This window comes from Felis catus, chromosome X (genome assembly GCF_018350175.1).
Source record: "Felis catus isolate Fca126 chromosome X, F.catus_Fca126_mat1.0, whole genome shotgun sequence".
In the NCBI taxonomy this organism is placed as follows: domain Eukaryota; kingdom Metazoa; phylum Chordata; class Mammalia; order Carnivora; family Felidae; genus Felis; species Felis catus.
The window spans coordinates 116,442,461-116,454,734 of NC_058386.1; the positions used below are offsets into that span (position 1 = coordinate 116,442,461).

A 12,274-nucleotide genomic window follows, 5' to 3' on the forward strand; every position below is an offset into this window, starting at 1 on the left:
GCAATGTTGTTAAGGTCAGGGCCTTTGCTTTCAGGCAGGTCTGCATTGTCTTAGGTCAACTTCTTCTACTGACTGGATGTGTGACTTTGACCAAGCTACTTGACCTCACTGAACTACATTAACCTCATACGAACAGGGGGAATAACAGTAATGCCCTACCGTGTGGACTCGGTGTGAGGATTCGGTGAGATCAGGCATGTGGAGTGCCGGACATATTATAACCTCTATAATTTATATTCCATGTAGACGAAAGTGAGCATTAACCACACGGAGAAATGTAATTACTGTGGCTTGGGATTTCTGCCTACAAATAAGAATGAGTATCAGGGACTGGATTTACCCCCTCTCCTGAAACAACTGAAAAACAAGAAACCTTTTCGAAACAGTGTTTTTCAAGACACTGGGCATCAGGTAATGAAAGGTAAGGATCCCTGAGAGATGAGAAATAAACAAGGTGAGCCCTACTGTTACCTCACCTGCTTGCTTTGTAAAAATTCCCCGCCTGCAGTGCAGCGCGGGAAAGCTCAGGCAGAGCCAGATTTTAATCGCAAAGTTGAAGAGATTGAATGGAGAGTCTGGCAGAATCAAGCAGCCAGTGCTCGCGGAACAAAGTACCAGAGAGGAAAGAGCTGTGCACAGAAAGCACTCAAGAGATCCGCAGACAATCTCCCCTGAGTATTCAGGAGATTATTAGAGCATGCATGTGAGGAAACTAACCTAGGCTCAGGGGACTAAAAAACAACCAGGCGAAAAAAATAAGAGATATCATTACCTGATGCTAATATGAGGCCAGAAGTAGTGCCTCTTCCAGTCAGCCAAACTGAACAACCTCAAAATGCATGGCACTTTTTGTTGGTGACACAAGAGGACTTTGCCTCAATAGCGGGGACTAATCAGTCATAAACTAAACACCGTTAGTCCCGCCCAGCAAATCCTAAAAGCAAGACATGAAAGGATTAAGCTGTTTCCAAGGAACTTTACTGCATCCCAGAGCAAAGCTTAATAATATTTATAGGAATATAAAAATATCATCACCCAAGAAGATAAAATTCACAACATGTGGCACCCAATATAAAATTACCAGTCATGCAAAAAGCAGGATAATAGGAACCGTTATGAGGAGAAAGTTTATCAATCAAAATCAACCTCGGATGGATACAGATGTTAGAATTCACAGATAAGGACATTAAGACATTTATTGTAACTGTATTCCATATGTTCCAAAAGTTCAACGGAGACAGGGATGAATAAAACTATACTCAAATCAAACTTACCCAGATAAAAATTACAATGTGTGAGATGAGAATATATTGGATAGGATTAATATAAGATTAGATGTTGCAGAAGAAAAGATTAATGGACTGGAACTCATAGCAAGGGAAACTATTTAAAATGACACAAGAGATAAAAAGATGAAGAAACTGACCAGAGAAGCAGTGAACAGTGGAGTGTGTCTAAGCAGCCTAATATATGTATAATTGAAGTCCCTGAAGGACTGGGGAGGGGAGCGGCAGCAGAAAAAAACAGCTGAAGACATAATGGCTGAAGGTTTTCCAAAGAAGAAAACTATCACATGGCAAATGACAATGAAATTGCACCAGCCTGGTCATAAAACCAAAACTTTAGAAGCTGGCAGAAAAAAGGAAACACGTGTTACACGCAAAGGAACACACATAAGGAAGGTAGCAGATTTCTTATTAGAATCGCGGCAAGTACAAAGAGAATGCATCTAATTGACCCGATGCACACTTGTAGAACACTTCGGTCAACAACAGCATAATACACAGCTTTTTCAAGTGCACACAGAACATGTCCCTCCCCAAATTGTAAAATAGATCTTAGTAAATTTTAAATGATTCAGCTAGAATTTAGATCACAGTAGAATTAAATCCAAAATCGACCAAAAGGTCTCTGGCCAGTCCTTAAATACCTGCAAACTACATACTTCTAATTAACGCAGGGGTCAAAGAAGGAATCAAACGGGGAAATCCGATACATAGCTCATACCATACCCAAAGAAATAATTAAAAATGGATCATAGGCCTCAATGGAAACGCAGAAACTGTAAATTTCTGGAAGAGAATATAGGAGAAAAATCTTTGCTACCTGGATCAATCAACAAATTCTTAGATACAACAAAAAGTACAATTCATTAATTTAAAAAAATGCTAAACTGTACTTCATTCAGTTAAAATCCTCTCTTTCAAAGACACCTGAGGAGCATCTGGTTGGCTCATGGGGTGTCTGGGTGGCTCAGTCAGCTAAGCCTCAGACTCTTGATTTCGCCTCAGGTCATGATCTCATGGTTCATGGGATCAAGCCCTGGGTTGGGCTCTGTGCTGATAGTGCAGAGTCTACTTGGGATTCTCTCTCTCCCACCCCCCCTTTCTGCCTCTCCCCTGCTCACTCTCTCTCTCAAAATAAAGAAACATTTACAAAAAACAATAAATAAAAAATCAAAAGGAAAAGAAAGAAAGACTTGAGAGAGAAAAGACAAGCTACAGACCAGGGTAAAATCTTTCCAAATTACACATGTGACAAAGCATTTACACCTTTATGTGTAAAAATCTTTATACATAAATAACTTTCCAATAATCACTAATCAAACAACCAAATACAAATGGGCAAAAGATTTGAACAGACACTACCCCACAAAAGATGGGCTATAATCTCAACATTACTAGTCACTAAGGAAATGCAAATCAAAGCCACAATGAGATATCACTTCACACGTCCTGAAATGCCTACCACTGATGACCGATCATCCCAAGTGCTGTCGAGGATTTGCAACTGGAAATGCCACACGTTGCTGGTGAGAGTGCAAAATCTCACAACAATTTTGGAAAACAATTTAGCAGTTTCTTTTTAAAAAGTTAAGTGTACAACTTGGTTGTGAATCAGCCATCCTATACCCAGGTATTTTTCCAAAAGGAAATAAATCATACATCCATACACAAATTGTACACAAATGCCAAAAACTAGAGACAACTCAGATTCCCATCCAAATGTGTATGGATAAATACGTAGTTTTGATAAAAAAAAAAAAAAAACAAGGAACTTTTTATACACATAGGACATGAGTTAATCATCAAATCATTACATTGAGCAAAAAAATCATGCAAAAAAGTACACGCTCTGTGATTCCATTTATGTAAGACTTTCAAAAGTGCAAGCTAATGTAAGTTGCCAGAAGGCAGGTTGGTAGCTGCCTGGCAATAGGGATGCTTCAAGAGGGATGAAGGAGAGTTTATAAAGGAGTAGGGAGAAATTTCTGTGGGTAATGAGTATGTTCACTTTTTCTTTTTTTTTGAGAGAGAGAGAGTACTCACACATGGGGGAGGGGTAGAGGGAGAGAGAGAATCTTAAGCAGGTTCCATGATGATCAGGGAGTCTGATGCAGGACCCGATCCCACAACCACGAGATTATGACCTGAGCTGAAATCAAGAATCAGTCGCTCAACCGACTGAGCCACCTGGGTCCCCCATTATGTTCACTTTTTGATTATCACTATGGCTTCACGGGTGTTTACATATGTCAAAACTAAACGTATTTTATACTTCGTGCAGTTTACTGTATGTCGATTTTACCTGAATATTTTTTAAAGTTATTTTTTAAATGATATTTCATGCAGATGATACAAAAACAACTATGAAAAAACTTCAAGGTTTTTTGGGGGGTGGGGGATAGTATTTTTATCAGTGGCATTATTTAGAAACACTGGTGTGTGGGAATGAGAAAGAAGGGCAGCAACCACTCAGGTGTATTCTTTGGTGACATTTCTCTGTGAACCCTGCTCCCCTTTATGGCCCGCACCTGGAGCAGACCACACCCCCTGCCCCATCTGCTCTGCCCCCAGCGTTCTTAGATCGAATCAAGCGGTTACAAGCTAAGAAAGTGATCTGATTAGTGTTGGGTTTGTGGTCTCCAAGCACCAAGATCTCAGCACTTGGGCACGCTGTCCGGGACGTGGAGTAGGGGCAGAGATTTTTGGTCCTTCCCAGGGATTCATTTGCTTCCGACAAAGGATGACAACGCGACAAATACCACTGTGAGGTATGTGGCCTGGAGGCAATTCGTTTTTCTGAATTTTTTTGTAGATGGCACCGTCAGCCTATTCATATCACACCTCTCCGTGTCCGGGTCCTCTCCTCCCCACATGTAGAAATGTCAAGCCCTTTCCCCCCTTTCTTGTGGGCTAAAGTGTTAAGCAGGCAAACTTGTCTTCAGTTCTCAGCCCTCACCCAACCCTGATCCCTAACGTCTGCTCATCCATAAACCTACAGGTCTGACCCCCAGCCCTGCACTACCTCACCTCCCTCCCTTGTCACATACCTGCCTTTTCCCTTCCTTCTCGCCCTCCCCACCATCAGAGAACTTGCAGATGTGCACGCATACATACACGCACCTCTCCTTTTCACAGTTTATTGTCGTCATCACCACAAATGCCCCCTGTTGGTGCAAGGTTTGTGCTCTATGAACTTGACCATTTCTCCACAGCCTCTGTAGACACAGCAGATAGTTCTAGGCTTCTGGGCCTTCCTGTGCACAGGACATTACTTGGAACGGTAGAATTAATTCTCCAGTGTCCCTTGTATCTGGTCTGCCAATTCTTATTGCCGCGTCTTCTTTTCCGTGTCTAATTCAGCCATCCAACAGATAAATATGATTGGCCTTATTGCTCTCAGGTTTTCTTGAAGGGGTGCTAATTGTTTGAGTCTCGTTTTTTTTCTTGAAGTCTTCTTAGCATCAGTATCTTCTACACCTGGTAGGGGAAAAGGGTAAGCCCAGAAGGGTGGGGAAAGAGGGTGGGGACTGAGCAGGAAGGGGAGGGATCCATGAGGAGTGCTAGCTGAGGAGAGGATTTGTGCCAGGGAAGGACAAGCAGGAGCTGTGTGTGAGTTCTATATGAAAAAAGAGGAAGAGCCTGGCTGAAGTCATCTCACATTGCCACCAACTCTAGACTGGAGGTCACAGTGGTACTTGGCATTGGTTGTTCCTTAATTATTGTAGGCTCTGGTGGTTTCCCAATCACCTTAGCTTTGTTGAAGGCAACAGTGGTTTACCCCAGGCCTATTCTCCGTGTGTCTGTGTGTCTGTGTGTATAAATATGTGTGTGTGTGTGTGTGTGTGTGTGTGTGTGTGTGTGTGTGTGTGTGTAGGCTGCGGTGTTTGGCAGAAATTATTGATTTTCCAGAATGTTGGAAGGTGCCCGCAACTGGCACTGATGTATTTTTTGTCACTTCACAGCACCTATGGACACATAGTCCTTTGCTTTTCCAGACAAGAGTAAGCTTAGAGATGCTCTGCTTCATTCTAGGCCAGGCTGCCTGCAGATAGAGACCCTTTCCTCTGCTGTGTTATTGCCAGTTACGTGAAATACAGGATATGACAAGAGTTTAGTGCTGTACTATAGTCAACATCCGTGCGAGTGTATTACAATGGCCCCCATGCAGAAAAAGGTTCCATCGAGCCAATAGATAAGTGATTCCATTCGTGACAGTGAAAGTTGTCCTACACAATCACCCTCCTCTCTCTTGTCTCCCTCACACCATCCACGAAGGTTTTCAAAGGTAAGTGCAGGTCAATTGGTTTAGTTTTCCTTATCTTTTGTATTTTCTTAACCATTTTGTATTACAGTATTGTAATCATTTTGATATGAATACTTTTGGGTCATGGAACGAATCATCTGAGTTTCCATTATTTCTTATGGGGAAATTTGCTTTGATACACAAGTGCTTTGGATGACAAGCACGTTTCTGGAATGAATTATGCTCGCAAACCAAGGTTTTAGTCTATATAATATATATCCGTCCCCTCCTTGGGACAACGAGGATCTGTACTCGTCAGCTTTGTTTGGTCACCATGGTTCTTCCCCAGCCGATGATAGCCCTGAGGTGACTCAGACATGGGAAAGTACCGCTTCTGACAACGTCAGAGGGGAGGGGGTGGTGCTGGGAGGCCAAGACTCTGTGATTGGAGAAGGGGCTTTTACTCAGCGCCACCTGAAGACCTTTCCCCAACTGGCCACCTCTTATTTCCCCAGATTCAATTCTAGTGGTATACACGGCAGTTCATTCTGTTCTCTCTCACCGTCCACCATTATCCAATATTTCAGGTATCCTTCAAGCTAATATGGTCAGATGTAAGTTGCAGGAAAAATATGACTCGACTGACTTCCCTCCAACAAATTCCCTTATGCGACTTGCACTTCGTGACTACCACCTGGTCACTTTCTCATCCGACTTCCTTTCCCCAATGTCTGTGTAGCTCCCCCTTAGTTTTCTGTTTCTGTTGATAGCAGCAACACCGTGGAGGAATCTCAAAATAATTATGTTGATTGAAAGAAGCCAGATAATAAAGAGTAAATATGATGTGAGTCCTTGTATATAGAGTTCGAGGAAGTGCAAACTAATATATGGTGTCTAAAAATAGCTGTGGTTGACAAGAGCAGAGGTTCGGAAAGGTGGGAGGGAGGAGTCAGAAAGGGGCAGGAGAGAATTTAGTCCTGGTGGATGTGTTCGGTATCTTGATTGTAGCGATGGTTTCACAGGTGCGTGCATGTCGCGAAACGTATCGAATTGCGGGTTTTAAGTGTGTTCATTTTATTGTATGTCAATGAATTTTCAATAAGGCTGTTATGAAAAGTCAACAAGGAATGTAATTAGTGCCCCTTACACAGAATGATTCTCAGGAACCTTTTAAAATATCATTCTAATCAGTATGTTGGTGAAGAAGAATAAACAGAAACTTAAGAAAATGTAGCAATTTGCCCTAAACTTTTTGAAGTCTTCTAAATTCTCCCTGGTTTTGTTGATCAGGCTTAAAAAATTCCTGCTGCTGTTTTTGCCTCTCTGACCTCCTTTCCTTGAAAAAGAGAAATTATTCTCTGGCCATAAAGTGGTTTGTCTTTCAGGTAAAATACACATTGCTTTGGGCTTAATTTCTGTTAATTGCCTACTCTTAGGTAAGACATTAAATATTTTTCTTTGATCTCAAGGAGAGAAGAATCAAGTGAACATATTAAAACGCTGAAGGATGATTAAGTATAAAATAAAAAATCATGCCCTCCTTGAAGCCAGTCACCGTGTTACATCCACCCTAACCCTGTCATGTCACTTGGATTCCTAGGACTACTTTTCTTTCATTCACTGGTTGCATTTATTTATCTCCTATTTATCGAATGTCTCCTATGACACAAGCACTCTGATCAACATCAAAGGTTCTAACTTCTAATTTCATCCTTACCACTGTGATAGAAATAATAAAAGGGCTCCCGATTTACCTACATCCCAATCCCCAGAACATGTGAGTATATTGCCTAACATGGGGAAAAAAGATTTTGCATAGGAGATTAAGTTAGGAACTTGACATGGGGAGAGTATCTTGGTTTATCCACGTGGGCCTAGTCTAGTTACATGAATCCTCAAAAGGAGAGAAACTTTTCTATCTGCAGTCAGAGGGAGATGTGACTACCGAATAATGGTCAGAGAAGGGCAGTGTTGCTGGTTTTGATGATAGATGAAGGGCTCCTTGAGTTACGCGTCATAGGCTCTGGGTCTGGAGTTCTCTCTTGTGCAGCAAGAGAGCGGATGCAGAATTAAAATGCAAGAGAGGCTAATGTCTGAGAGGAGACCAGAGCCCCGAAGTAAGGGTCCTTGCTCCGTTTTTGTTAGGATCAGAAGGCTTACAAGCATGATGGGCTTGCACAAAGAGACAATGAAACCGTGAACATTAACTCACGGGCGTGGGGAAAAGGGGGTTTTGAAGATATGTGGTATTAAGGGTTTGGGTCAGTACAATACAAAATCCTGGCACTGGGCAGAAGGTTGTTCACAGCAGACATGAGGCACCACCTCAGTTTACCTAAACTGGCCTAGGGGCACGAAAGACAGAGCCTGCTCCCTCAGGGTTAAAAAGGCACCTTTCTTTTGCTAATTAGCTCCGCTCTGGGCCACTTGGCCCCGATGTGGTCTAAAGTCCTGTTTACCTGTTTTGGTCCTTCCTGCAAAAGCGGCTTTCTGCTATTGTACTAAGTTGGGGGGCATTTCCACCCTGAATACCTAATCTTGTTTACCTCATTTTTGATGTTTACATCCTGACGCTTTTCTATTCCTGTATCTTTGTCCTACACTGGGGACCTTTCCCAAGATTGTTTACCCAATCTTGTCTACCCAAACTTGGGTGTGTGCATTCTGTGGCTTTCTAATTCTTTATGCCTTGTTAGCCCATCGGTGCAAGCTCAGGGAATTCCTACGTTTATTCCCCACAGTTAAGGAACGTGGACAGTCTCTAGATATTCTGCCAACATTTTTATTTTAGTCCAGTGAGACCGATGTTGAACTTCTGACCGGCAGAATCGTAAGATGCTAAATTTGCACTCATAAACCACTGTGGTGATTGATTACGGCAGCAATACAAAACTAACCCAACCATACACATACCCACCTGTAGATCCTATGACCATAGATAGACCCAGGGAAAAACTGTATCTGTGCCACCTGTCTGAAGTATTTGTTGAATGGATTAAAACACTGCTAGCAAACTGATGTCCAAAATTTGTTGTTAAAGGTGGAAGTCTTTCAAGAAGGGAACCAGTTAGCCACAAATCATAATTTCATAAGGAAGAGGAAAAGAGAATAGACTGGAAAGAGTAAAGTGTCTCTTTTTTCCCCCAATGAAGCATTCTTTTTTTTAAATTTCTTTAATATTTATTTATTTAAACATTCAGGGAATATAGTTGGTTTTTTTTTTTTAGATTTTTAAAAATAGTATATTTATTTTTGAGAGAGAGAGAGAGAGAGACAGAGTGCAACCAGGGGAGGGGCAGAGAGAGAGGGAGAGAGAGAATCCCAAGCAAGCTCCTCACTGTCAGCACAGAGCCCAAAACGGGGCTTGAACTCACAAACTGTGAGATCATGACCGGAGCCGAAGTCGGATGCTTAACCCACTGAGCCACCCAGGTGCTCCTCCAATGAAGCATTCTTGAATGAGGCTGTCTTGAGATTTTTGTATGCAACTCAGAAAAAGATTTTATGAATCTCTGGAAATAAAAGTTAAGCATTCAAATGCTAGGAAAACTTTAATAATAGCCATTTGAGTGTACTTTTATTATTGATTACTTTTTGATATTAATCAGGTCAGGATTCTACTGCTGTTTGCCTACTAATGCCCTGTGTCCAAATGTAATAATTGCGTTAGCTAAAATATTTAGTTGGGCAAAGTGTGATTCAAACAGTAAATCAACATTTCAAAATCTAAGTTTGTGACCAAGAACCTGAAGGAATGCATCTTCTCCTGGATTTTCTCTTTCCTCATCGATGAGCACCCCTCAGGTGATTCATCTATAAGCTTCTGTAAGCTTCTGGTCTTACTTTTCAAATTTCTCTTCTGCAGCTAAAATACTGTAGGTAGATTTTTCCCCCCAGTTTTGCCTGAGCAAAAACGGATAGGATTCAGTTGCAATGAATGAGACTTAGGGTAAATGTTGAAAAGAACTTTTCAATTTTGGAAAGGATTACAGTATAAAATGGATAACTCTTGCTAGATGTGGAAGATACAGATGCTTGACTAAAGTTTGGAAAAAGGTGCTATCAAAGATTCAAGTTAGTGTTTTAGATCTGTGGTTCTGTCCTTCCAAGTATGGCTGAATCAAACTGAACTATGATATTTGGCTGGTACTAATTGCAATGTTTTATTAAAATGATGATGCCATGTGATAGGATCAGGAATACCTGAAATTTCATTAAATCATTGATCGGATACGTTGAAAAAAACACAGGGTTCAGAGCCAGAATTTCGGTTCAAGTCTCAACAGCATTCATTACGTGTATCCATAAATCACTTACACTTTCCGAGCCTCGGTGCTTTCTTCTGTAAATGGTTGTAATTCTAGTTCTCCACCAGACTTGCTTATTATGTAGCTCAAAATAAAGTCACAAATGTGAAAGTAACATGAAAATGATAATGTATTATCTGCCTCAGATTTTATAGGACTTTTGTATCGTTTTGATGTTAAAAGCATCCCTACAAAGTAATTATTTTTATCCCAATTAAGACCGTTGGGAAAGACTCAGAAGTTAATCACTCATGGTTTCACAGTCTGTACATGTCAGAGCCAGAATTCTGTTTTGAACCCAGAATCTTTTGCACCAAATCCTGTGCTCTCACACATTCTTACATAAACCCGTCCTCAAATTATTTGTCTTTGGTCTGTTTGTTGCAATGAGGTTTTAGGGATGCAGCAAAGTAAGAAATATGCAAAATACATTCATATGGCTTATCACTGGAGTTTCATCCCTCTCTCTTGAACTATGACAGACTGAATACAATATGTGGGACCAGTCTTAGGATCTTGGAAACCTCCAAATTCAAGTAGAATGTCTAGAGACACAGTACTGAAATTAACTTTTAGAAAATGTTATTTTCCCATGGCTTGCAACGAACTCTACAATGGGGTCAATTTTGAGCCATTAATTTCCAACTAAAGCTGTCTAATTCAATTTGTTTACCCTCTAGAACAATCTTTTAGGAAAGCCCTTAAAGGCATGATGAAGAGTGCTTCAGCACAACATTTGAGCCCATATTGAAGGCATTCATGATGTGCTTCAACATAACATTTGAGCCCATATTGAAGGCATTTATGATAACATAATGTCACATTATAGAGTCATATACTAGCCTCTAATTAGAAGTTTGTGACAAATAACCCTGGTTGCCAATGATTTAAACTTGTTTCACTTCCATGACAGAAAAGGCATTTAAAAAATAAAAACGCTTGGTACATGACATTTGTACCTTGTTGGGTTTCAGCAGAACCTTAAGCAATTTGACCTTCTCGGTGTGGAAATGTAGAGATGAAAAATGATCCTTATACACATCTGGGACACTCAACTATGGACAAGCCTCCACTTTTCACAACAGTAAATCTACATTAAGTGTATGGAAAATTAGACCGGTCGGGCTTCAAACCAGATGATTTAGAAGCACAGAAGTAGTAAATTTGGCTATAGAACCATAGCTTGCCCCACATTAAGTAAATTATAACCATTCTTTTTTTTTTTTATTTAAATTTTTTTTCAACGTTTATTTATTTTTGGGACAGAGAGAGACAGAACATGAACGGGGGAGGGGCAGAGAGAGAGGGAGACACAGAATCGGAATCAGGCTCCAGGCTCTGAGCCGTCAGCCCAGAGCCTGACGCGGGGCTCGAACTCCCGGACCGCGAGATCGTGACCTGGCTGAAGTCGGACGCTTAACCGACTGCGCCACCCAGGCGCCCCAAATTATAACCATTCTTATGGTTAAATTCTTACAACCATTTCCAGTTAACTTTTATCCAAGTAAAAGGAATCAGTGGATCAATCAGTGGTTCCTGCTTTTATGATTTGAACACCATTAGACTCAACTCAGTTGCCTGGGAGATTTGATTGTAGACAGAGCCCAGATGAGAAGGTTGTCATTTTGGCCTTACTATTCAACCTCGAAGCATTTCTGAGTAAGGATGGTTTCTTTTTGTTTTATTGTGACTGTGAAACAAATGTAACATTTTTCTTTTGGACGGGGAGGTGATCGTTGAGCGCTTAGAGGAGGAAATGGGAAAGAGTCACGATGTGTCATTTAGCTGCCTAAGAGTCTGCATTCAAGTCACCAGGAAGGCATTTTCTTTTCAAAGCAAATCATTCTAATAATTGAAATGAAGGGTGGTAATAATGAAAACCGGGAATTCTCTTCCATACCCTTGGCCAAATTCCTACCATCACAGGCCTCTGCAGTGGTGGACTGTTTAAGTTTCAATGAAATCTAATGGCATTCAGATTTTCTAAGGACATTATCCACTGCCTATTAAAGATTCATTTATTTCTCTTAAAGATACCATCCAAAGATAGCATATATAATGCAGCCTGATTTTTCTTTTTTCTTCGTTTTCCTGTATCTCCTATAGGAAGTGCATTGGCATCTCGTAAAGCTGGATTACAAAACTAGCCCGAGCAATTTCCTTACGCAGCTGAAATTTAATGCTTGTGCACACACAAAATTCAGAGATGAAATGTGACATTTATTCCCCTATGCCAAGAGATTAGAAGTTATCCTTGTGGAATTTCAGTTTTGTCTTTCAGAAAAGGAGTGAGTTGGCTGGCTTTTCCTCTCTGTCTCCATCTCTGCGTGTGCTGCAGGGAATGTGAGCATTTTGTAAATAAAGCTCATAAAACGCCACAAATGATGCAGTTGAATTTGAATACTAAGGCAGTACTTACGCTTGGTTTCATCTGAAGA

General features: G+C 40.9%; 1 long non-coding RNA gene across 1 annotated transcript in view; it reads left to right on the plus strand.

Moving 5' to 3' along the window:
* Positions 1-3,891: 3,891 nt before the first annotated feature.
* LOC123383447 overlaps positions 3,892-12,274 on the plus strand; it is a 150,006-nt gene continuing 141,623 nt past the window's right edge. Inside the window, exon 1 of the long non-coding RNA XR_006593173.1 lies at positions 3,892-4,054. This is a non-coding gene — a long non-coding RNA (uncharacterized LOC123383447). The remainder of the gene's footprint in view (positions 4,055-12,274) is intronic.